We start from the raw sequence: 24384 nt of genomic DNA, 5'->3' as shown, positions 1-24384 counted from the left end.
CTACTACTACTACTAATAAAAATGTAAACGGCACCTGTGAACCTAAGTCAGAATGTCTTGGCAGACTTACCAGATTGGTTTTTATTACCGATTTTGAAGAACATAAATCATGATTAATTCCTGAAGTACTTCAGCGTATCATTTCCTTCTATAGACTGACAATGAAAGTACGGTAGCTTATTAAATCGGCACAAAATATTTTAAACCAACAAATCATGTTTACATTTGAACAAACAATGCAGTAGTTTTGTAATAATCTATATTCTGTGATTTTTTTTTTTTTTTTTTTACGTTTTAAGTGTGTTGGTGTCATCACACTTTTTAGACCAATTGTCATGGTTTGGAGGTGGAAATGTGCAGGAAATAAACTTGCTGTTATGGGTCACGTGTTATTTCAAGTTAACTGATAACATCAGTTCTGTTGTTTTCATCTACAGTAAAGTGAGGTAACGTGGCTCTCAGATCTTAATGCCCTGACCCTCATGACAGTTTAAGTACACAAGCTTCTGCTTATTGTGTCAACACACAGACAACCTTGCAAGTTCCAACTGTGAATTTTCTTTATGATGATCAACAACCCCCAAAAAAACAGTTTTTCTGCCCTCAGCGGTCAGCTTGTGTTCAAAATATTCCACACGGGAGAATGCTAAACAGCATCAGCTTTTGTCCTCTCAAAAACACAGCTGACAAGTTATGACCTCTCTGTCCTTCTGTGTATTATTTAACCCTTTAAATGTGCTGGAACATAAAAAAAATGTTTTTTTAATAATAATAATATAAAAAAACACTTTTATAGAATATCCCATGAAAATAGTGTAAAAGAGATTAGTGTTTACCTCAAGGTCAATAACCTTTGTTTGGCATGGTGCCATGTTACTTTTGGATAAAGATAAAGAGTTGATGCCACAGATTTTATACCACTTTATAGTCACTCAATTTGAATAGTTCCAGGGACCCCCTTTTCAATATTTTGTTATTTAAATATTAAATTGGTTTCAGTTAGGGGGATGGGGGGTTAAACTCAGGATTAAGTGTATTATAGTTATTATAGTATTATAGTAATTGAACTGCATTTATTTTGGAGTGAAAATATGTAGCCATATACAACAAAAACTACAAATTTACAAATTTTGAATATCCAGAAATGTAAAGATTAGGATTGGCACGAAATCAGATGCAGTGCACTCTAAATCTATATTTTGCATTTATATATTTAACAGATGCTTTTATCCAAAGTGACTTACAATAGAGGAACTTTGCCAACAATATTCCTAGTAAAAAATGTCAGGTTTATTTATTAGAATGCTAGACTAGGAAACAAGCTAGAGCAGAGGGGAAATGCAAAGAAAAGGATGTTTTATTAACCTATGTTAATTTAATCATAATGCAACACATTTGTTTAAAATATTCAAATATAAAAGCACAGCGGTCATGGGGGTCATTCAGTGAATTTATACGCTGGCACCATCATGGAGACGAGCGCTTCGCCTGCTGATTGGTCAGTACTCGACAGAGATGACAGAAAAGGGGCGGGCCTGAACTCAGGAATCCGCATAGAAAAAGTCAAGAGTGACAGATTGGCCGGAGTCGGTGACAGTTTGAGCTCGGACGACAGCGAAGTCAAGCAGCCCCCATTCTTACATTTGCCATCTTACAAAGCTTTATTATAGAATCTTAACATCGTGTTTACACTGCAAAAGAGCGACGCGATGCTACAAAACTTAAACCAAACCGTTAGAATAATAATTGATTATAACGGGCGCTTTCTATTTTTGTCGCGTCGCGTGAGATAATTACGTAATTACGCACTTGTGGCGGTTCCCAACAGCTTATACAAATAACGTAACGTTGCGCTTGTTTGCTTTGACCAAAAACTTTAGTTTTAGTGAAGTCAAAGACAAGATAAAGTTATTTTCAAGACGCAGAACACGGCAAGGATCAGTCTAAGTGGAGATGACATGCTTTTTGGACATTTATATATTTTCTCTCAAAGTATTTGTGCTGTCAGCGCTGGAAGAAAAGTCACGGACATCTGCGAAGAAGTCTCCAAAAGAACGTTCATCAGACGGATCTTTCTTAGAAATACAGACATTCTGATTGTAACTTGGGTGAGTTTATCTTTATGCTGCATCAATAATTTGCATTGTAGATTTATTTCAAAAAGAAAACTGCAAAGTAAAGGAGGCAGTCCAAGTCTGCTCAGTTGTTTCCAGGAAATGGCTCCCTTGTGGAGAAAACAAAAAATTGAACTGTAAAATACTATATATGAACTTAATCTATGTTTTATACTTAAGCAAAATGACACGAGCAAGAGATGAATATCAGCATTGTAATTTGGCCACATAAGCACGAGGCCACAGGAATTCACCACTATTAATGTACTATACTACAGGCGATTGTAAGGGTTACAATAATTAAGATACAGTACTAAATAATTAATATTATAATTGGCCAGTTTGGATGTATGTATATGCCAATTAAAAGGTTACTCCACCCCAAAATGAAAATTTTGTCATTAATCACTTACCCTCATGTCGTCCCAAACCAGTAAAATCTTAGTTCTTCTTCGGAACACAATTTAAGATATTTTGGATGAAAACGTCTCCGGTTACTATCGTAACCTCGGTTCCCTGAGAGGCGGGAACGAGACATTACGTCAGCTAAGACGTATATGGGAACTCTTCCCTTCTCCACTTTCACTGAAATCTTATTGGCTAACGCCAGCTGGGGACAGCTGGCCAATTGACGCGAAGCATGCAAATACTGGCGGGTAAGCGTGCAGTATAAAATGCATGGGCGCGAAAATTACGTCAGAATCACGACTGAACGCTAGCACAGCTGATCAAACAGCGACCACGGCGGCTAACGTAATGTCTCGTTCCCGCCTCTCAGGGAACCGAGGTTACGATAGTAACCGGAGACGTTCCCTCTCGAGGCGGTAACTCAACATTACGTCAGCTAAGACGTATATGGGAACTGTATAAAATCCCGCCGTGAGAGCAGTGAAGATAAGCCCTGAACGGAGTCAATCACCCTCACACAAGCAGTACAGTTCTAGCCAATGGCCGTGTCGATAAGAGTGCTTGCATCTGATAGGCGGAACTAGGCCAATGAGACATCTGCTCCGACCCTAACAAAATATGCATAACTTCAAGCAATATATCGAAATCTGCACTAACCAGGGCAGACACAAAGCAATAAGCACTCAAGCATGAGAGTTAAACAGAGTCGACGGCGTTTGCGGTGACTGCTGCATAAACCATAACACAGAGTTAGCAGCCATGGTAACTACTGTATAGCTGGTTATAACAGCTTTAATGAATAAAACTTAACTCACCGAAAAACATGTGACGCTACAGAGGGTACATCCAGCTTGTAAAACCTGGCGATTGTGTTCTGGGAAGACCAGCCAGCAGCAAAACATAAATACTGGACAGACATACCTCTAGACCAGGCCCATCAGGAAGCATTTATAATGTCCTCGCAGAATGAGCTGATGTTGAGGGGGTAATCCTTCCCCTGGCATTTGATAGCGTCCACGATCCAGTGAGAAAGTCTCTGTTTAGAAACAGCACGTCCCTTATTACATCCACCAAGCACACGAACAGCTGTTCCGACTGACGAAAGGCGGCCGAGCAATTCATATACATCCGTAAAACCCTAACAGGGTCCCGGCGCTCTGAGTATCAGCGTCGCGCGAGGCTGACGGCTCAACAGATAAGGCGGGCAGGGAAACAAAACGGTTTATTGAGTGACTTCGAAACGAAACCCGGTCTCGGCCGGAGAGTGACATTACAGTCGCCAGGCCCGAAACCAATGCAATATCGTTCACCAAACACTCACGAAATTCTCCAAGGCACTTCGCTGAGGCGAGAGCAAGAGGCAAGGCAGTCTTCAGGGATGCTCCTTAACCGCAATCGAAGCTAATGGCTCGAACGGTAATAAGAGATAGAGCCCTCAAAACTAGAGCGAAATCCCACGGCGGCACGGAGGGCGGCCATGAAGTACACAATCTACTTGCTCCCCTGAGAAAACTGAATACCAGAGCGTGCTTACCGATCGTTTACCCGTAACCGGGGAACGAAAGCGGCAATAGCGGTCACATACACCTTCAGCGTGGATGGTTTCAAACTCCCGCTATCCAACTGTGCTGTAGAAAGCGCAAAACATCCGACACGGAACAGGTCCCCGGGTCAATATAAATGTTCTCGCACCATTTTGTGAAAACTCACCACTTCTGCGCGTAGCAGCGAATGTTTGATGATGCTCGCGTCTCAGTAAGTGTGTTTAGCACTCGTCAGTGCAGAGTGTCCCGCTCATTAGGGTCCCCGCAGCGGCCACACATGAAGGTTCCACAGCTCGGGGCTGGGGTGCTATATTGTGCCATTCGCCTGAGACAGCAGGTCCTGCTTGAGGGGGATTTGCCATGGGGGAGCCCTCAGTAACTCTCTCAGGTCCGCGAACCAGGGCTGATTCGGCCAGTTCGGGGCCTCGCTCGTGGCAAACAATCCACTTCCTCCCTCCCAAATCATTAGATCTGATCTTGGGTGAAGCCAACATCTCCTTAAGGAATCCCGTTCCTCAAAAGCATGCTCACTCCACGGTTCAAAGTACCGGGGATGTGCGACGCTCCTATGGAGATTAAGTGTCGGTCCGCCCACAACAGGAAACTCGCTGCCTGTTTGAATAGAGCTCTGGAGCGCACGCCGCCCTGGCGATTTATGTACGAGACCACAGACGTGTTGTCGGTTTGAATCAGTACATGTTTCCGCTCCAATTTCGACCGAAAGGCTTGCAGGGATATTAGGACACCGCTTCCATTATTCCAAACGGTTTTGTGTCACCTTCTCTGTGACTCCGACCACAGGCCCAGACGCACTGCTCCCCGGCCTAGATCGCGTTCGCAGAGAAAAGAACTCCTGGGCTGAACATATCCGGGCTGTTCCAAGGTCTCAGAGTGCTGACGCAACTGTGAATGACCGTAAGTGCTTGTGGACCGAAGACCACGCCCTCGGCGGAACTCGAGTTACAGCCAAAACTGTAGCGGCCGCAATGTAGCAGACCCAGATGGCACACTGAAGAAGCCGCCGCCATCAGACCCAGAAGCCTCTGAAATTCCCTCAGTGCAAACGACCTGCCCAGTCAGAAACAGCGCAGAGTCGATGAAATGCTCTAGAGAGAGATGGGCTCGCATCGCCATCGAGTCCAAACATATTCCCAGATATGTTACAGTCCGACTCGTAAAAACACGCTCTTCTGCATATTCACACGCAGTCCCAGCGTATCCAAACGGCGAAGCATTGTTTCACGTGACTGATAGCACATCTCTTGAGTGGGCTAAAATCAGCCAATCGTCCAGATAATTCAACATGCGCATTCCGCTCGATCTGAGGGGAAATTTCGCTCTATCGCTCTCTCTCGAGCAGACTGAGAACTTCCTGTCGCAGAACAGGACGGTTTTGGGGCAAAGTCAGTGACGGGACCACGCCATTGAAGCGGGGAGGTCTGCGTTTGAATTGGAGAGAATATCCGTCGTGAATTATTCCCAGTATCCACGGTGAAACGCCCGGGATAGCCCTCTTACCGTCCATGAGATGACACGGCGGACGCGTTACGTCTACAGCCACTGATGGCTTATTTTAATTAGGGCCCCGCCCCCGCGAGGCTGGAAGTACTGGCGGGAGGGCGGGCGCGTCGCGAAATGGTGTGACACTCTTGCGCCATCATGAGGCCATTATAATCATGGACTGTGGCTCTGCGCTGTTTGAGACAGGGCGAGTGACACAACGTTGGGTGCAAGAATTTGTATATATGATTCTTTAGTACAATTTTTACTCACAAAAACATCATTTAAACACATATAGCAATCGTCACCCATAGTGATGTGGGGGACATGATGCATGTGTCTTTGTGGTGTTGGCACTCTCGCTCCTTCGCGAGGCCATTATAATAATAGGTTGTGGCTCTGCACTGTTCTGAGACAGGGCGAGTGACACAGAGATGAGTGTAAGAGGAAGTAAAGCTCTTTAGTTGATTGTAACATGCTTTTATTGTGGAACTCACACAAACAGCATTCAAACAGACATAGCAATCGTCGCCCGAAGAAACATGGGGGACATGATGCATCTGAACATTGAGGGTGACACCGTGTTCATGTGGTGTTGGCACTCTCGCGAGGCCAGTATAATCATGGGTTGTGGCTCTGCACTGTTCTGAGACAGGGCGAGTGACACAGAGATGAGTGTAAGAGGCAGTAAAGTTCTTTCGCTGATTGTATACCTGTTTTTATTGTGGAACTCACACAAACAGCATTCAAACAGACATAGCAATCGTCGCCCGAAGAAACATGGGGGACATGATGCATCTGAACATTGAGGGTGACACCGTGTTTATGTGGTGTTGGCACTCTCGCGAGGCCAGTAATCATGGGTTGTGGCTCTGCACTGTTCTGAGACAGGGCGAGTGACACAGAGATGAGTGTAAGAGGCAGTAAAGCTCTTTAGTTGATTGTAACATGCTTTTATTGTGGAACCCACACAAACAGCATTCAAACAGACATAGCAATCGTCGCCCGAAGGAAATGGGGGACATGATGCATATGAACATGGCGCTTGGGGGCGGGGCCTCCCGCTCACTCACTCTTTCACCGTCAGGGAGACGGCTCGTATGGCGCGCTGGCTCTCTCGCGACGCAGGGTCCTCAACTGACCCTGACGTTACCTCCCAGGCTCTTACCACTGCTGGTTTCGGCAGAAACGAGCGTCCGGTTCAGAGCGGGGTGCCACTGCGGGTTATTTTAGCTGGTTTCAGAGCCTGGCCCGGTGCATAAGAATCTCGCAGAAGAAGACTGAGGTGAGCGACGGGGTATCACATGGCTCATACTTTGGCGCGCTTTCTGCGTCTCTGAGAATAGCTCCATGACGTCACCAAGAGGCCGGAGGGAGCAACTGGAACGTTTAGGAGCGGCCTACGGTCCGCGTCTTTCAGGACAGCTAGGGAAGCCATAGGTGCCTGTAAAGATGACCATGAGCTCCGTGAAACAGCTGAGCAGAGCGCTTAATAGCAATCAGCGCGAGATCAGTTGCCGCGTGCAGATCCTGATGACGTCAGCGCTACTGTGCCGCCGTTTGCCTGAAACACCTTGAGTATTGCCCTGGCAAAGAGCAGACGCTGCACTCGCTCTTTCTAGACTGTGGTCCGGACCAAAAGCAGAGGGAGACGAGCACAGGTGTGTGGTAACAGTCTCCTAGACGGGGGGGGGGGAGGGGTTTCCGTCCCGTCCCGTCCCGTCCACGTGCGTGATATGGCCTTCGTAGCAGAGTGGGTGCGCGCCGATTGGGATGCAGCCCACGATTTCACCACGAGCTCTTGCATGCCTAAATGCCATCTGGTAGCAGCTCGACTGGAGGAGCCACGAGTCTAGTTACCTATCACAGGCTCGTCATGTGCGTTGCAAGCGAGACTCAGCTCCGTGACGACCTTTCCGAAGACCCTGACGAGCTTCTCCTGGAGGTCTCAGGGCCCTCTTGGTCGGGGCGGTCCCACTGAGAGGCCCAAACCTTTTTCGACGTCGAAGCGACATGGAGTCGTTTTCCTCGCCAGCTCCGAAGAGGACGAAGTTCGCGGAAGCTATAGTCCACCACGCCGACGTCAAACTCGTCTTCGGGCGGGGGAGGGCCCACCAGCGGCTCGCTGGCGGCAGTGGGCCTCATTCCCGCCGTCCTCCGAGCCACTCTGGCTCTGAGGGCGCGCACTGGCAGCTCGGTACAGTGGGCGCAAGTGTTGTCCGTGTGAGAATCCCAAGCAGGTCACACAGAACTGGGGAAGGTCCGAATCTAGCATTAGCAGCCATCGGATGCGGAGAGGAAAAACAGGGTGAGTAGTCCTCTATTGCAACTTCCACGATGACTTAGATAAGACTTCTAGCGTGAAGAAAAAGATTCTGACGTAATTTTCGCGCCCATGCATTTTATACTGCACGCTTACCCGCCAGTATTTGCATGCTTCGCGTCAATTGGCCAGCTGTCCCCAGCTGGCGTTAGCCAATAAGATTTCAGTGAAAGTGGAGAAGGGAAGAGTTCCCATATACGTCTTAGCTGACGTAATGTTGAGTTACCGCCTCGAGAGGGAACCAGGAGGCTTGTGACTGTCCCATTGACTGCCAGGTAAATTATACTGTCAAGGTCCAGAAAAGTATTAAAGACATTGTCAGAATAGTCCATCAGTGGTTCAACCATAACGTTATGAAGTGACAAGAATACATTTTTCTACGGTAAGAAAACAAAAAATAAAGACTTTATTCAACAATTTGTCTTCTCCGCATCACCGTAGCGCCATTTTGGAAAATATCCACTGAACGCAAACTGCAAACACTATTCTGTGTCAGCTGCAACACAAGCAATTTTCCATTTCCTGCTCAGTACTGAGAGAAAACCACTCGGAGAGATCAGTGGGGGAAAACATGGACGCTCTGACTTTAGAAAACCGCTGATCTGTTCAGGTAAAATCAACCGCTTCCATACACCTTAGTCAGGGCAAATGCCGTATTTGATTTTATGCAGATGCTGTGAGGTGAGGGAAAGTTTTTATCAAAATTGAAAGATTTTGTCTTCTGAAAGTTACTTTGGAAAGATTTTTTTGTCAGCTGAACATATGGCATGGCATCTTATTACCACAGACTGTATAAAAACATGGACGTAGTGTCCGTTACATCACCCGTAGGTTTCCAAAGAACGTTTTTTTTTTTAAAGCTCAAAGTGGGCAGAGTCGGCTACCGCCATCTTGACATCGTGTTAGCATGTGTCACTTCCAGGTAATTGAAAATGGAGGGCATACATCTGTATAGAACAGACTGTAAACATGTTTTTTCTGCTGTAAAGTTGGGCATTTTAACCTCTAGCGGCCGGTTGAAAAATTACAGTTTGTCACATCCATGACTTAAAGAAAGTATATGTGCTGCCAGTGTTGTGTAATATTCAGTTCCTGTGAAAAACTGTTCCAGCGGGTGGATTTTATATAAATATTTATTAATTATCATATTGTGGGTGTGTCCTTTATACTGCAGTACTAGTTACCACCAATGACAACTAGGTAGGCTGCTAAAAAAAATTACATTTATAAAACGCTAAAAATCAGAGTAAAAAAACTATATTAGCCTGGGTTAGAACAGTTTATTTGCTTCTTGTTTGCTCTGCTGTGTGCCTGTAATTAATCAGGCAAAACAGCTCAGACAAGTTATCATATTATACAAATAGTTTTGACGCTGTTGCAGTTAATGCTTTAATGCTTAACATTCAAACATCAAACATGCACAAATATTTTCAGTTCCAATCATTTGTGATTTGTCTCGAGGGCCTTTCGCACCGCTTTAGTTCCAGAAATAAATGTACAGTACTAAAGTACTGGGACGATTTTGCGCAAACTATTTCCCAGTACCATTTAAAGGGTTGCATTCGCACTAACTGTGTAATAGGAAGTGACATAAACTGGTCAACAGCCATGTCATTTGTGCACGGTGTTCAACAACGTTAACAAAGAACAACGTTAACAACAGGAGGATGGAGATCGGAGCTGTGTTTTTGTTGTGTCTAATGGTTTTCATAATAATGGACATGGAATGTCCACATATACATAAAGCAATTGAAAGAACGGAAAGGAGGACTAAGAATCTCCAATGACAACTGGCAGTGCTACATTTGCTACAAGTGCCTGCACTTGAGCGTCCGTCCATCTATCACTGTTCATCATAATTGCAAAATAAGTTGACACAATGTTTACAGTATTTTTACACACCGTTTAAAGTCATGGCGGGTGAGGGCATTTTCGAACCCATCTGGCCAATCAATCAGTTGTGCTGGTAAGACCCTGCTCCGGAGTAGGACCTAATTTGGTTATCAAAAAAAGGCAGTCAAGTATTAAAATCACACTTAGTTCCTACAGTGCGAAAATGCCCAAAAGTGGGTAGTTCCACAAGTAGTTCTGGTACTATGAAAAGGTTCCCGTGGTGCGAAAGCCCTAGGGACACGCCCACAATATTCACGCAAACTCCACCCGATACAATAATTTTTAACAGGAACTATATATTACCCCGAACAAGCACATCAGTGAAGTAAATGTCAGTTTAGCATTTTTCTTTTAAACCAGCACTGCATAGCCTAGATTTATGCTTTCAGTTTGAGTGGAAATCTTATACAGTATTACAGTTAGTCGATCTAAACAGGGATTGTGCATTAACAGCTGTCAACAATGTTGGTTACACAAGTGAGCAGTCTGAACATAACTACACATAGCATTTTTTATTTTGGTTGCACACTTATGTGCACCCCTGTTTATAGCTATAATTGTCATTATTATAGTTATTGTCCTTGATGTGAACAGCCCTTTAGTCTTTGTACAGCAAAGCAGCAGGCCAGCAGTTCCTTTTTATTTTCTTCACATCTGTGCCACAGTACATTAATTTGAGTAATTTTCTATGCATCAGTGAAACAGCCAATCAATTTTAACCTCAGTGGTGCGCAAAGACGATATAAAAATCAGCTGATTTTGTGCCCATCCTGTGTTAGCATTGTAGTTGTGATCAAGTGGAGAACAACGTGTTAAGACCTATTCATTAAACCCTTCATTACTGCATTTGACACATTAAGTAGGCAAGTAAGTTTGTCACATTCACTCTTCATTTCATGTTTCTTTTCTTGTTTCTAATTCAGCTTTGCAAAAGCAGCCATGGTAGAGTGTAAGTGTCAGGATGGCATGACTTCCTGCTGACCTCTGAGAGTTAGCGTTTTCTGTTAATCAGTGTTCTGGTGACACAGATGACTTGTTTTCTTACTGTGAGGTCCGTGCCTAGAATCAGGGAACCTTGTTTAACTGCCCGTCGAGCATAAAGGAGTGTGACCTCCACCAAGGTCAGAGAGGTCTTCGCTCATCTGATTCTGCTTCGGGTGGTTTTGGGTCCCTGGAAAAAAGGAGACAGAGAGTTAAAGCAATGTGAGTGAATGGAAACAACTGATTCTGTGTGAAACGGGTACAAAAAAAAAAAAGTGTTTTCTCACGTCCCAGGGGCATCACACCTTTTGTTGCATTTAAAGATCAAGAAACACAAGACTGGGAAAATCAACACGTAAAAGTAGATCATTTTTTAAAATATATATATTTGCTGTAGTTGTTATCCATACATATTTTTATTTATTAGTATAGACTTGTTGAAGAACATTCTCACAAATCGGTCAAATGCATAGCTAGTGCCCTCTGATTTGGTAGATGTGTTCAGTAGGTAACAAGTTGTGGTTACTGTTAAAGTCAGAGGAGGATCTATCTCACAGGGCATATGCCACCGTGAGAAATGCAGTTTAAGTCTGCATTACGGAAGAATGCTATTAGGCCCTTGATCTAGGGGAAATGAGAATAACGCTTACAAGGGCGGTATTTTCACAGTCTCAGAAAGAACTGGACGATCACAAAAGACAATAGGACTTATACATTAGGACCAATGAATTCAGGCTTATTCGACAAATATCTGCTTTATTGTACTCTCAGTACAAAAACTGTGTTGCACATTCTGCATAGCATTAGCTTTAAACTGAAAAGTATGCATCATCTACCCAACATTTGTGCAGTATGAAAAGTGCCATTGTGAATGTCAGTAATCTTTTCCATACAATGAAAATCCATCAGTGTAATGCATCAAAAATAAACCAAGTCTGTCACTTGTGCCCTATCAAAAAATAGTGCCTCAAAGCTAATGGCAACTGTAAACTCACAGTGAACAATTGCCAATAATTGATGTGATCAGAGGCCTTGTCTGGGTGGAGGCTGTGTGTCTTTGGACTCACAGCCAGATCCCTTCCTTTTTTCTTTTAGTCTCGCTCTCTTTCCTTGCTCTCCACCCCTTCCCCCAATTCCCTCTCCCTATGTCTCTGCCTTACTACACACTATGCGGTTGCCAAGTGCTAAGAATCTTCGGAATGTGGGATTGCAGTGGTCTGATAAAGTTTGCTTTGTTCCCACTGTGACCTGAAAGCTGGGAGGGATATAGGAGGCTGGGAGTCAGTGCACTGCAGAGCAGACCCTTTACACAGTCCCAACACACTGTTAAGCGCACACGCACACACACACACACACACACACACACACACACTGAGCCACGTCTCATTAGCAACCTGTTATTTGTCTTACAGTACATTCTACTGACTGCTGATGTGTTGATAGGATGGGGATGCATGTAACAAGTAGAATTTACATACATATTTGAATATGTAGGCAGGGAACATGTGATGCTCGAAAAATGGAAGGTCTTTAAATATTCTGGTCATAGTCTATTAAACCAGAATTGTTTATTGGACAGAAAATACACTTAAGACAGAATTGGTGTCCAAACGACAAAAAAAAAAAAATTATCTTTCTATGCCCCCAGATCTTGCCATTTTTCAGATTGCTGGTAAATATAGTCAGTAAAAAATTTATATATTGAAATGCATATATGCATGTATATTATTAAAATTAGTTTGTAGTAGTTTAACATTTTGAGTGTGAAGTTGAATTGTGAAGCAAGAAAATCTGATTTGTACAAAAGATTGTCAGTGTGTCAGTTTTTACAATTTGATTACCGTAGTGACCTAGAAAAAGTCCGGAAATTAATAGTTCTCATTGTTTTACATAATGTTTATTTATTTATTTATTATTATTTTTTGGTACTAAAATGAAAATCAGTTTTTGAATGCATATGGCCTTCGGCAGCAATAGATTACTTCCAGAGATAAGAAGATGCATGATAGAGAGAGAAAAGAGACTCACTCCAAAACTCCTATTGTCACGTTGTCAAAGTAGACACTCACACACATTTCCAGTTTTAGAAGCCAATTGAGTGGAAACACTGACAAGAAAGTACGACTGATGACAGAAAACGATGCTGATTTATTCATTTTAAGTTTTGAGTTGGCATTCCATGTATAATGGGGTTACATGGGTTACTTCTCTCAAAGCTCCAGTCTCAAGTCTAGCGCTGAAGGGAGTTGAGAAGCTCTTAAGGAAATCTGCCATCTCAGCCCTCGCAATGGAGGAGACCTAACAGCTTAGTTTAAAGAGTAAACAGAGATAGACGCTTTGTGATTGGAGGGGGTTGGCAGGAAGCTGCTCTGCTGTTTGTGTTTAGGAGACGTTTGCAGTCAGCAGAGATACGATGCTTGTGAATCTTTATTAGATTGTTTTTTTTTTTGTGGGAGAGTCATGGCAAAACAAATGACAGCGGCTGAGTTTCCAGTGTTTTCAGTGTAAATATGACATGTCTCTTCTGTCATGGTTACCAGCCCTCATAGTGTCACAAGGTGGGCCAAACCTAGCCGGAATAACTCCCTTCCCATGGACACATCTGCAGTCTCATGAAGTAACTCAAAGATTTTAGTTATGTTTGTTAAGTTTTTGTGTCAGCGATGGCACAATTTCTAGTATATTAGGGTTACAGTGTCAGGTTTACGTATCGTCTGCATATTGGGTAAAAAGTCAGCTGGCAGTACAGGCTACTGTAAACATCCTTGACTGGAAGCTGGTGCTTGAGATGGAGCTTTCAGTCGGATGTTTGCAGCAGCCAACTGCTATTACTCTCACCCAGAAACCTGCACTAGAAGAACATGGATACATCCACTGGAGCAAACCATTGGATTATAAAGTTCAGATTGTTTAGGTCCAATTACTTCTAGTCCCACTCTTATACGGCAAGCTGAAGGGCCACCTAAAGTCCATCTGTCTGATGCATGTTGTGCACAAAACAAAATAGCAATATGTAAACGGTAAACTTTGGCCAACAATTTGTGGGATTTGAAATGGAATGGTTTTTATACAACTGCCCTGGGATTTATTTCTTTAATTTATATTTGTAATATATTTATTTGAAAGAGTTGTTTGGCAATCCGTACAAAGAAAAATAAGTTTTTATATGTATTTCATATGTATTTGTTGAAGGAAATAGCTTGTCAAACAGACACGGAAAGTTAGTTTACTATGCAAAACTGTTATTCAATCATAGCAGTGGGTGTTTACTTCCAAGTCTTCAATGCGGCATGCCCATAAAAACCGAGCGTTTCTCAAGGTGGCCTCAAAAACAGGGTAGAAAATAACCTATTATTTATTGATTTTGATGTTTTTGAATCTAAAAACCACCCAAACGTCAGAAGACTGTGGTGTTTACAGAATCTCAGCTAATACACGGTCAGAACATTCAGCCATTCTGATAATGGTCCTGGCTTTTAAATGTGGCTAAATTGATAACTTCAAGGTGTTTGGCTCACTGTATTAATATTTAATTATATCAACAGACTTGATGCATGTTGTGTAACACGATCGTGACCCACTGATTTTTGTGCTGCCCTTCTGACTTTGTACAGTTTGTACTGTTTAAAAAATGCATAAGCATTTCTGTCTGTGCACGTGCCTGTTTAATTTTGATATGTTGGTAAAGAACATCTGGCTTTTGATGCATTCATTTAGGTTAAATAATCACGGGTTACAATGTTTATAAAAAACTCTTGCACTCAAACTGCAAAGAGGACAACAATATATGCTTTAAGTCACGTGAGGTAAGCCCAACCCAAATCTGATATTAAACTAAAAGGTTTTAACACCTTCTGGCATTTATTTATTTATATTTTTTGTCATATATACAAAACAGTGAACAGCTGACTGTTTCAGCCATGCTGCTTTCGATCCACAGCAGCTGAAATAGTGTAGCAGTGTGAACTGAGATGTGCTGAAATGGATCCCTCTGTGGCACGTCAAGAGCAAACAGAGGTTTGAGAATGAATCCATCTGAGGGTGTGCTCCACGAGTGAACATTGTCCCTAGAGTCCCAAGAGTTGCCATTTGTGTCAGATTAACACTTTCAATCATATAAAACACATTCCACCTGGACACCTGTGGAGCACTAAGACCCAGATTAGCTGAGCTGCCTCTCCTCATACAGTACTTCTAAGAGTTTCAAAGGCCTGTAACACAGATCCCGAGAGCACAGGACTTTCTCTTTCCCACCTCTTACATGAAGGCTCCCATGGGGCGTGCGATGAAAAGCACAAAAATCTGATCCTAAAGAACAGCTTTGGGTCAGCAAAGTGAAAACTTTCAAGCCTACAAAGTCCAATCACCGAACCAGTTGATAGATTAACAGTAAAATATAAAATGTACTTTTAAATATTTAGATTTGTTTGACTATTTTTTATGTGCAGACTACAAGGTTTGCAAATGATCTGACAACACTCTTCTGTTAATGTGTTGTAAATGTAAAAAAAAAAAAAAAAAGTCTCTTTGGAAATATGTCTTTTGTGACATTTCTGCAACATGATATTGCATGGCCTCTTGCACATTTCGCAACATTTTCAAAGTGAAATATCCAGTGAGTGGCTCTAAAAGCATGTTCAGTTTTATACAAAATAGATGAACATTTTAATGGGTTGGTTATTGTATGTATTGCAGCAGTTCAATTAATGTCTGGTAAGTGGTGCTAAAAGATTCATGCTCTGTCACTTTTGAAAATAACGTACCACCGACACTAAACCCGACTCTCAAACTGACTGTTGTTAACAAAAGTAAAAGTGTGATCTAAACGTAATTGCTAAAGTCACTCTGCCATGTAGCAAGTTTACTATCTCAGAAAAGTTGTATATATGGAGCTGGTTTGAAAATAACCTACCACCGGCACTAAACCAGATCCTACCCTAAACCTAACCGATAGTAATATTAAAACTAAACACAATAAAAAATAAATTAATGTCATGTCATTTTAGCAAGTTAACTACTTCAGAAAAGTCATACATATGGGCCTGGTGATGCAAATGTCAGAATTTATTAGCTTATAAATCATGCACTACGGTAAAAGTGTTAGAGGTAATGAAGTAGTATTGTGCAAGAAACCTCATAAAAATCTGCCTCTGTAGTCATTTGTGAAAAGGAAATTCACACTATTGTTTTAGCTAATATGTGTGGGTGATCTTTACATATTATGTTGGGATAATTATTTTAACACTGAAAAAACAATTACTACACCTTTAAGGTTAGAATTCAGCCGGTTCCTACAACAAAATGTAATGCATGTAGTGGATGATTTCACAGGTCTATGATATTTCTCTGTTCCATGTAAGATATAAGATCATGTTCCAACAAGTGTTTCTCGCTTTAGTTGGTTGTCACTTTATCTACAATAACTGACAGATTTTATGAGCACCCAGTTTCAGCACTCTGGACAGCTCTCTTAGGTTGACCCTGCACACACCCTGTCCTGGGGTGAGACAGTCCTCAGGGACACCCACTGTGATGAAGCAAAATAAAGTAAATGGAATTAAGCAGGGATTTCTAAAATTACATTCGGATCTCATTATTGTTTATTTATTGTGTTAACAGGCAACAGAGTTTACATTGTGTTAAGTTGGCTAGTTAGAAATGTTACTAGAATAAGCTAATTGAATGTTATAGTTATACATGGTATAGTTATAACTAATTCTTCTTTAAATATGGGCTAATGATAAATTGTGCTGTATTGTTGAATAAGCTGTAAATTGGTGTTTTATACATCTTAATGCATACGAAATATTCTGAAATTTGCTATTAAAATACTGGACAAGAACACAAGGATTGGTAAAATAACACTGTCAGATAATTAATTCATAAAGTTGAAAATAATCACAAAATGATTCAAAAATTGAGCACCGTTTTCTATTAAGTCTAAGTTACAATTTTTTAAATGGCAGAACATCATTAGGTTTTGTATCCAAATCATGTCTAATGCAAGGCCAGTCACTGTGTAGATTAGTAGAATTTAAACATTTTGTAAGGAAACTCATGCTTGGTTTCTTGTTAAAGAAATAAAAATGGAGAAACACAGTACTGTAGCAGTAGTTCAGCTTTGTGTGACTGCACTTACTAAGCCTTTTAAAAATCATTCTTGTGTCTTTTTCCAGCCCCACCAGTTTAATCACCCTGTCCCCCCAATTCCCCTTCCTCGTAAACTCAATCACTCTTTTCTTGTCCTCCACCCCTCTTTATGCCCATAGGCTGGCACCAAGTCTGATGACTTTTCCCAGAAGATTCAGTGAAGACATAGAGAGAGGGAGCAGAAAGAGAGCCTTCTTGTCCAATAAGAGGAAAGAGGACTGAAGAATGTGAAAAGCTCCCATTCAGGCTGGTTCACAGGGGCTGGGAGCGGCCACATCCTCAGTAGGGAGGAGGGGTTGACGCTTTCAGGATGGTGGTCTAGGGTTCTTGGACAGGGGCCAGGAGCGATGCAGAGGCTCCTCGGATGACGCTGGTCCGTGGGAGCGTCCAGTGCCCCCGCCTCTCCTCTGTCCCTTAGGACATCGTCTCTTCACATTCTATTTACTCACACAAACAAACTCTCCCAGCAGTCCTTCTACTATCAGAGCAGAACCAGCCAGTAGTGTGCATGGTGAGAAATGAGTCTCTATTAATAGAGCAGTTAGATTATCTCAAAGACTAATGACTGGCATGTCCAGATTCCTGAAAGGCACAGCAGTGACGTACTTTCATCCACTGGCAATGATCTAATTTCCTCTGATATTCTATAAATTCAACTTGTGGTTCTCTTTTTAAAACAGTTTATATTTTATTTGCACACCATTATCATCACCTATTATAGTCAATGAAACCATTTATATGTAACGTGTATTCATTTAGCAAACTTTTTATTTTATATTAAGCGACTTACAAATGAGGATCAAAGCGAGAAAAAAAGAAAATTAAAATGACTGAAGTAAAAATAAAAATTGGCATAAATGGAAAAATGTATAATGTCCAAAAATTAATTGTAGTTCATATATATATAACACATAAAACACATAAAAAAAATCTAAATATATAAACTCAAAATTATAAAATGTATAAAAAATAATAAATAATATAAAAACTATTAACTAAAATAAACGTAAAATAAAATAAACACTAAATTCAAAATATTAATAGCCTGCTTAAGCATTCTGCTTGTATTTGCATTGATCGTAATGCAATATTCAGGTATTCTTGGGTCAAGAAATTCTTTCCTATCTAAGCCATGGCCAGCCCTCCATCCCAGCCTGTCTTGGGAACCCATATGAGCTTCAGGGAGTGTAAACATCCTACACTCTCAGCTGGAGCCCAGCCCGAGGCTGGGAGTGGGATGTTTGCGCTCTCTGGCTCAGGAACGCCACGCTCGCTATGGCTGCACTATGAAGGGGAAAAACTTACTCTGAAAAAGTCATCTAGATGTTCTCATCTTTTGAGTCACAGTAGACCTGAAATTACATCTGACCACTTTGCAGGAATATACACTGGAACTATAATCCCTGGAGTAGGTAGCAATCACCTAACTTTAGGGTACTGATTAAGTGCACTTGTTTGTGTTGCTGTTACTTAAAATCAATGCAAAAAAAAAAGTACAGAAAAAGAAGGTTATGCAAAATACAGATATGAAGAATTGGCACCAATTAATGAGTGTGAATTAGAATTAAATTATCTACACACCACAGAGGCTGAACTGTAATTACAGGAAGAGAAATGTACAGAATTTTAATGTATAGTCATTGTGTGCAAACCTTATGTAAAGTATGTTAAAACGTTCAGGATATAAGAAGACATCTACTTCCTGGACATTGTGGCTAGATTTTGAAGTGGATACGAGAGCTTTGTAACGCACACAGGAAGTGAACTCCATTGTGAGCTCTGGAAGGGCTCTGAGGGTGAGTGGCCTGTCATTAAGCTGTTCAGGCTGAATTCTAGGTTTCTTTGAAGCTTTCTGACCCCACTGGGTGGGACAACTCTGTTCAACTGCAAGCGCCCCCACCCAGACAGAGCTGCCGATGGAATTGCCTGAGAGGAAGTGACTATTTATACCCGCTAAGGAACAGAGAGAGGCACCCTTCCGATGGGCGTCTCTCCTCTTGCTTCCTTTGACAAATTCGTTAGGACTGCTCTCATGAAAGCTAAACCCAACTCCACAAAGATATGCACAACATCCAGTGCTCTCAAAGATATTTGTGCACACACCTAACTGTGTTTTGGTAACCACTCAGCATTCTCTCTGACTCCAATGACCTTTACCCCCTTTTGCTTGGTGATGTCATAGCTTAAGCATCTCTTAAATGTGGCCACTAGGTGGCAGGCTAACTTCAGAAAATTCATACTTTGCTTGGAAAGAGCACACACACACACACACACAAAATGTTAACTAGCCATCTTTTAGAAAAAGCATGAAATGTTAAAACCTCTGATTAAGCTTTTCCTGTCAACTGGAGGAATCAAAACAACTGAAGTATGAAAACAAAGACATAATTTATAATTAATGTCGCATCTTCCCTTCTTGCTTTGCTCTTTGAACTGACTCAGCAAATTCTTCTCTTGATGACAGTTATTTTCATCTGACTGCAAGAGAGCAACTGAATTTACACCAAGTTCCTTTCAAATGTTTCGAACAATAATCTCACCCCACAGCTGGAACGGCAATGGGAAGCTATGTTATGTGTAAAGTAAGAACATTATTATAGTAAACAATGCATTGTAAACAATAAACACATAAGGAAGAATGTTCTGTGTTGTTCCTTGTTTGTTTAATAAACCATATGCAGCTGACGGTTTGACTCTGTTATTACTGTGGCCTCTTTTTTTGGTTGCCATTCTTCCTCTGTGAAATGTTGACTTGTTAACTCAAAAACATGACGACAGTCAGTCGAAACCCTGTATTTAGTTTCTGTCAGCATAGTAATACTTAGTTTCGGGGGATGTTACACTCTCGACCACACGAGGAACTAAAATATTTCAGTGTTGTCAGAGAGGTTGCAGCATATAACACATCAGCTGCACAAAATTCTGAGCTGTGACAAAAGCAGTGACTAGAGCAAAGTTCAGAATAATGTTTAATATCATACATATACTGCACAGTAAGTGTGAAACTAGCCCAGCTAATTTGACCTTGTATACCTGATTTGACCTTAATGTAATTTGACCTTAAAAACACTTATATCACATTTTAACCTCATAAAAATGTTTATTTAAAAACTTTTTTGTGATGCTATCATTGCGATTTACATTTAAAGACATGCAAACAAATAATTGCTATTAAATACAATGGACTAGAAAAGTTTGAGACCAATTGAAATGGGATTCCAAATCTAACACACACACATAGGTTACATACACACACGCACACACATATATATATATATATATATATATATATATATATTGGCCATCTGGCATACAATGTAGGGCGTTTTCCCGGTGGCCCGACACATTTTGGGGCCGATAATTTGCAGCGCAATTGTTAGTCTTCTGTATGCTTAAAATCCGATCGCAATGATAAGGTAGCTATCTTGCTTTGCCTATAGCCTAAATAAGGATATATTTCGAAATCTGTAAACAGGACATTAACATTCTTCTAATTTTAATAATAAAAAAATATAACTGCTCGTGCTACATGTATGTAGCATTTTTGTCTGGACAGTTATTAAATTGGAGTGGTCACTTCTCATTTCTGATGTCTAGATTACTTATTTATTTTTAAGGTCAGTTCAGTCTGTTATTTAGCAAATAAACAGCTTTTTCATGTATTCTTTCATTCTTGCTTGTCTCTTGCTTAAAGAAAAAAATCAGCAGACGGTATCAGAATCATCCCATTTGCTGGCAATCGGAATTGTCCATAAGATTTTGAACATAGACTACTGGTAAGTTTCCTCATACAGTCATAACTTTGTCTGTCTGTTAACAGCATGTCGAGTGAGTATACTGGTCCACTTAAAATGGTATACATTGAGTGGTTTATGAGGACACAAATGTGTATAATGACATGTGTATTAAACAGGTATTACAATATAAAGGTGGTTTATTAGGACACTTCTTGTGTCCCTGTAATTGAAAAGGCTTTAAAAACATACTAAAGGTGTTTTATTTATATTTTTATTTTTTAATCTAAAAATGCAAATAATTTTCTGTGAGGGTAGGTTTAGGTGTAGGGTTGTTGAATAGAAAATATTGTTTGTACAGCATAAATACCATTACACATACGTGTGTGTATAGATATATCTTTAAAAATACTTATTTAAAAAATAATGGTAAGACATTTAGAATGTTACAAATTTACATTCTAAATTTTACAAAGTTTCATTAGATGCACTCTAATGAGTCCCATCAGCACTTCCTCTTTACAGAAAACAGAAGTTTCCATCAAACAACATCTGGGGTTTCAAATCACGGTTGTCCCAATGGGGAATCAAAGTGAGAACACAAATCACAAACTGTTCTACTGTATATATATCACAGCATGCACAGTAATTGAGCTTTTTGTAAAACATACATAACCGTTACACCCATTCAAACCCACCTCGAATCTGACACCATGTGTCTATATATATATAAAAAAATGTATCAGAAAAGTGAGACTGGTTCTTTCTTGGCTAACTGCTAGTTACATTAAAAACACTAATTTGTTCAGGACTGTTTTATTTTATGGTTTCATTGTAATTCAGTCCTGTGAAGGCAAAGCTGAATTTTCAGCAGCTATAACTCCAGTATTCAGTGTTACATGATCCTTCAGAAATCATTCTAGTATGCTACTGTACATTTAATAGGTCTATAGAGTTCAAACAATGAGTTCCAGTGCAGATGACAGATAGAAAGAGAGACTGAATGGAAAAGAAGAAGTCACCCTTATTTGTCAGCTGGATGAAATTCAAATACTGTAGTACGGACATTCCCTAGAACAGTGAGAAAAAAAAAAAAACACCCATCTGCGTTAGATATATGACACAAACCAAAACTGCGACCTCAATCATGATAACTTACTGTATATTGTATGGGCTTATAAACCATGTCAAATAACCCCTGATAGCCTGAAATATGAATGCTTATCCCATATTCAGGTTTTAGTAAATTAGATGATGAGTTGTTTTACATATTTTTCAGGATTGTTTGATGAATGAAAAGAACAGCATTTATTCAAAATACCATGCAACACTATAAAAGTATTTCCTATCACTTTTTATCAGTTGAACATATACAATTTGCTGAATTGACGTATTAATCTCTTTCAAGAAAACAAAAACATACTGACCCCAAACTTTTGAACGGTAGTGTGATTTGGCAAAGACACATTGTATTCAGTCAAAATCTCTCTAGTAAATCCCTCCTAATTCACGGCAAACCATGGTATGTCTGTGGGTGTGCTAAATATTTTGAAATATTTCAATAAAAAGGTGACAAGGATTTTGATTCACCCTGCCCTACCTGCACAAGAAAAAAGCATTTACAATTTTAAAAAAAAATTATGCAATATATAATGCTCATCATGTAGTAAGATAGTATTTCATGTTGATCAGTAAAAAGACACAGTGACGGCTTGGAAATCACTTTCATGGGGCGTGTGGACAGCAGGGATCTGTGTCATTCAGTAGGCCTCATCTAAACACCCTGACTGATCCATTCTCACCTGACCTGTGGCTGATGCCTGTTTTTCTGTATCACTGCTCTGAGCAGCACAGTGCATGTTGTACGTTTAATTGAGAGCTGTGGTATGAAGTTTAAGGCTGCTAATTGTATGAGACAACAGCTCAGTAAGGGAGATACACACACACACAAAAGCTAGAAGAGTGAGTGAAGGGGAGTATCCGTTTCACAACACAGACCCCCAGTGTACAAGCCTCTCCTCCTCATTCTGTCACTCCCAATCAGTACGGCCACACTGCATTTAACACACATGAACCACACTGGAATAAAACACAGTCTTTACCAAATGAGGCATAATGAGCTATTGAACAAACTAAATTAACACTTCTTCTCAGTTAAATAATTATTTAACTAATTATGAATAAGAAATGGCATAAAATGTATTAAATTTCCAAAAATTACAATTATAATCATTTAACATTTATATATATATATATATATATATATATATATATATATATATATATATATATATATACTATATACTATATTATAATCATGTTTAGATTATATAATAATCTTCACACACACACACACACACATATATATATATATATAATTTTATTAATTTTATTTTATTTTAATTAGTTTTTTTATGCAATGCAAATGTTCTTTCAAAAATCATTTTAACATGCTGATTTGTTGTTGTTGTATATATTTTTAAGTTATTTTAAGTTGTCATAATAGATCTGTATATTTGGTCAAATTAATTTAGCCTTAGTGGCATATAGATTTCCTACAAAAACATTTAAAAAATCATAGCATACTGTATATACGGCCAGTTGAAGAGATCTCTATATTGTTACTGAATGATTACCATATTTACAGTACATACCATTTTATTTATGACACTCACAGTTCAAATACATATAAATACCCACGTTTCAAATTATATCAAAATATTAGCATGGTACAAGTTGTGAAAAACAAAACATTATCCTGGTAGTTTTTTATTTGTAAACAGAACATGGACATATAGGTCTAAAGCAGATTTAACAGGTTTCACTATGCTTCACAAGGGCTCACTAATGTGATGATATCCAATCGCAGTGTGTTGGTAGTCAAACAGAAGGCACACAGATACTGTGGTGAAGAAAACCACAGGAGAAGATGTGCAGGTGCGCACCAGGAGAGTCGGTCCAGGTGTGTGTCTGACAGCTCTCAGATTGAAGAGCTGGCAGGGAAAGTCACTCACAGGCATACGTAAGCAAAACTGCTCCCACACACTGACGCTTCGACAAGCAACAGCAAAGCTCACGCTGATTACGGGACATGCGGTTTCCTTAAGCCCACTGGGGACCAGGCTGCCGGAACAGACCATATGGCACCGCTCTTCTGTGATTTTACCACAATTTTAACTTTTTTTTCCTGACTTCACAATCCTCTCAACAGAGCAGTGTGGATTATGGGAGGGGATGGAGTGATAAAGACATGGTGCAGTGCTCTGCAGCAGCTGAGAGTGAAGGCAGAGCTGCATTATCTTAAGCCGAGAGATTGTTTTGAAATTCCATGTGTAAGCGATGAGCTCCGGTTAGCCGGTCGCTATTGCAAAATAAACCCAAATCACACAATCAGGGAAAAAAGCTAAAGCAGGGGTCACCAAACTCAGTCCTGGAGGGCCAGGGTCCTGCAGAGTTTAGCTTCAACCCTAATCAAACATACCTGGACCAGCTAATCAAGATCTTACTAGAAACTTCCTAGTTGAGACAAGTTGGAGCGAAATTCTGCAGGACACCGGCCCTCCAGGACCGAGTTTAGAGACCCCTGAGCTAAAGGCTCTTTCATCACCCACCCTAAACAAAAATATATGGGAAAATACTGGAAAATATAATACAGTATATTAAATAATACATTTATATATATGGGAAACTAGTGCTTGTATGCATGGACCATGTAGTTATATATTAATACACTGAAA

At 40.5% G+C, this 24384-nt stretch overlaps 1 long non-coding RNA gene across 1 annotated transcript; it reads left to right on the top strand.

Moving 5' to 3' along the window:
- The first annotated feature begins 1546 nt into the window (after window positions 1–1546).
- LOC128026173 (uncharacterized) lies at window positions 1547–19598 on the top strand. The gene is made up of 2 exons (XR_008186364.1): window positions 1547–2108; window positions 17033–19598. It is a non-coding gene; the product is annotated as an uncharacterized LOC128026173 (long non-coding RNA).
- The last annotated feature ends 4786 nt before the right edge of the window (window positions 19599–24384 follow it).

Source organism: Carassius gibelio, chromosome A13 (genome assembly GCF_023724105.1).
Source record: "Carassius gibelio isolate Cgi1373 ecotype wild population from Czech Republic chromosome A13, carGib1.2-hapl.c, whole genome shotgun sequence".
Classification (NCBI taxonomy): domain Eukaryota; kingdom Metazoa; phylum Chordata; class Actinopteri; order Cypriniformes; family Cyprinidae; genus Carassius; species Carassius gibelio.
The sequence above is the reverse complement of the archived record's forward strand: the minus strand, read 5'-3'. Positions and strand labels throughout refer to the sequence as shown.